A 2,956-nucleotide genomic window follows, 5' to 3' on the forward strand; every position below is an offset into this window, starting at 1 on the left:
AATAAATAATCGGCATAAATAACCAGGCACAGGAGGCAGAGGCAGGCAGATCTCTGTGAGTTAGAGGCCAGCCTGATTTACAGAGCTAGTGTCAGGACAGCTAGGGCTACACAGAGAAATCCTGTCTCAAAAAAATAAAAACCAAAACAAACAGGAGAGAGAGAGAGAAGAGAGAGAGAGAGAGAGAGAGAGAGAGAGAGAGAGAGAGAGAATAGTCATAGAGGTGGGGGTCCTAATTTCAGCTTGCTCTTCCCTCTGACTCTGACAGACCTGAGGGACACCACCCATCCAGTGTCACAGAGAATAGAACACTCACAAGCCTTCTAAGCTTACTATAGAGCAGTAGGCTTTGTGTTTGGGGTGATGGTGATGGCCAAGCAAGACACCACAAGGTAAAGTTTTCTTGGCTTTCCAACCTCATAGCTCTCAGGTTGAAGGACTTCTATCAAGTTTTGTGTCTTTGGCTAACACCAGATTTGGTGTAAGTAATTATTACAGATTATGTATGCAGATGTGAGCATTCGTTACTTTCTTCCTCCTTGTCCTATGATATCTGACAGAGCTACTTACAGATGGGAGGATTTGTTTTGCTTATGGTTGAGAAGATGGGCCATCCTGCCCTGGAGCGCACTGTTACAGGAGTGGGAGGCAGGTGGTCACATTGCTTCTACAGTCAGGGAGCAGAGAGAAAACAGCTGCTGCTTGGCAGGCTCCTTCCTTTTTCTCTCTGTTTGTTCCAGGGCTCTTCCTTCCTCAGTTAGCCCTCTCTGGAAACACCCTCACAAACCATCTTAGCCACTGCTCCATTGCTGTGAAGACACGCTATGGCTACAACAACTATTTTAAGAGAAAACATTTAATTGTGGGCTTGCATATAGTGCCAGAGCTTTAGTCCATTAGCAGAGTGGTGGGGAGCATGGCAGCATGCAGGCAGGCAGTGGAGCACAGTAGCTGAGAGCTACATTCTAATTTGCAGGCAGACTGGGCCTAGCACAGACTTTTGAAACCTCAAAGCCCACCTGCAGGGACACACTTCTCCAACAAGACGACACCTCCTAATCCTTCTAATCCTTTCAAATAATGCCACTCCCTGGGGACTAAATATTCAAATATCTGAGCCTATGTGTGCCATTTTTATTAAAACCAGTACACATGGAGGCTGGAGAGATGGCTCAGTGGTTAAGAATACTGGTTATTCTTCCAGAGGACCTGAGTTCAATTCCCAGCACCCGTGTGGCAGCTCACAACTGTCTTTAAGTCCAGTTCCAGAGGACCTAACACCTAAGGCAAAATACCAATGTGCATAAAATAAAAATAAATAAAAAAGTTTCACTTAAATTAAAAAAAACCAAAACAAAACAGTACACACATGGCCCAGAATTGGGTCTTCTAGCTGACTCCATATCTAGTAAGTAGACAATGAAGATTCTCTTTCTGTGTGTGTGTGTGTGTGTGTGTGTGTTGGGATAACACCACCAAACTACATCTCTAGGCTGTTGGTGATTCTAGACTTGTACTCTGCCTTATGGCTATTGGATATTTAAGATCCAGCTCACCTTGCATTGGAAAAACAATATAGAAAGCACTGTGAGATATCTCGGTTCTTTCCCTGTCAATTACATAGTTGCATATGAATAATATTTTGGGTCTGTTTGGTTCAACAAAATAACATAAATCTGTTTCATTTTGCTTTTTTCACATGGCACCTTTATTTTATGTATTTACTTATGTATTTAGGCTGGTTGAAGGTCTGACTATGTCCCCATGTAGCCCTGGATAGCCTGGCACTTATTTTCTATACCATACTCACCTTGAACTTGTGCTGATCCTCCTGTCTCTGCTTCCTGCATTTGCAGAGTATGGATATGCACCAGCATGCCCTGCCAGCCTATTTTGTTGCTATTGTCAAACACAGAGCCCGGGGTCCCACGAACACTGACTATGTGCTTTGTCTCTGAGGTGTATCCATGACGCTAGCTGCTAAAAAGTTTGAGCCTACATGTGAGACTCCATTGTAATTCTATTGAACAACCGCTGGTTTCAACAGGTGACGCGGCTTGCTCCTCTGACCTGTGTAATCTGATTCAGTGCCTCTTTACGGCTATCAGAACGTTCTTTATGTCTAATTTAAATCCCTACAGATGTGTGTGTGTGTGCATGCATGTATATGCATATATATGTGTGGTGTGTATGTGTGTGTATGTGTACATGGGTGTGCTGTGTGTGTGGTGTGTGTGTATATGTGAATAGGTGTGTGTGTGGATGTGTACATGTATGTGTGTGTATGTGTGTGTGGTGTATATGTATGCATGGGTGTGTATGTGGTGTGTGTGTGGTGTGTGTGTGTGTGTGTGTGTGTGTGCGTGTTTATATAATAAGACAGTGTCTCATGAACCCAGGGTGACCTCAAACTCACTATGTATCCCTGGATGACCTTGAACTCTGACTCTAACATCTGCATCTAACTCACTGCAGCTGTATTCTAAGTCCCTGCCCTATTCTTCAAACCACAGAGGTGGGGGTGGGGGCTCAAGTCATTAGGTTTTTCTGTGTAGCTCTGGTTGTCCTAGAACTCACTCTTTAGACCAGGCTGGCCTCAAATTCACAGATTCCCCTGCCTCTGCCTCTCAAGTGTGGGGATTAAAGGCGTGCGCCACCACCATCCAGCCACAGAAGAGATTTAAAGGCCCTTTGTGCCTTTAAGTATCTTCACACCCTTTCTATATTCATTCCTTAAAGCTGAATAGTACAAATCTTGCCTCTGCTCGTAGGATGAATTGAGCCTGAGGGCTCAGTGAACTACCACCCCACCTACCCACCCTATGTACTCTGCCACGTAAGGAAATTCCCAGAATATTCTAGGTAGAATGGGTTATTCAGAGCTGGACAGACTGCTCCCTTGAGCCACTGGAAGGTTGAGGGCAGCCAATTCTATTTCAGGCCTTCTCCTGTGGGC

Source organism: Arvicola amphibius, chromosome 2, assembly GCF_903992535.2.
Source record: "Arvicola amphibius chromosome 2, mArvAmp1.2, whole genome shotgun sequence".
NCBI classification, from domain to species: domain Eukaryota; kingdom Metazoa; phylum Chordata; class Mammalia; order Rodentia; family Cricetidae; genus Arvicola; species Arvicola amphibius.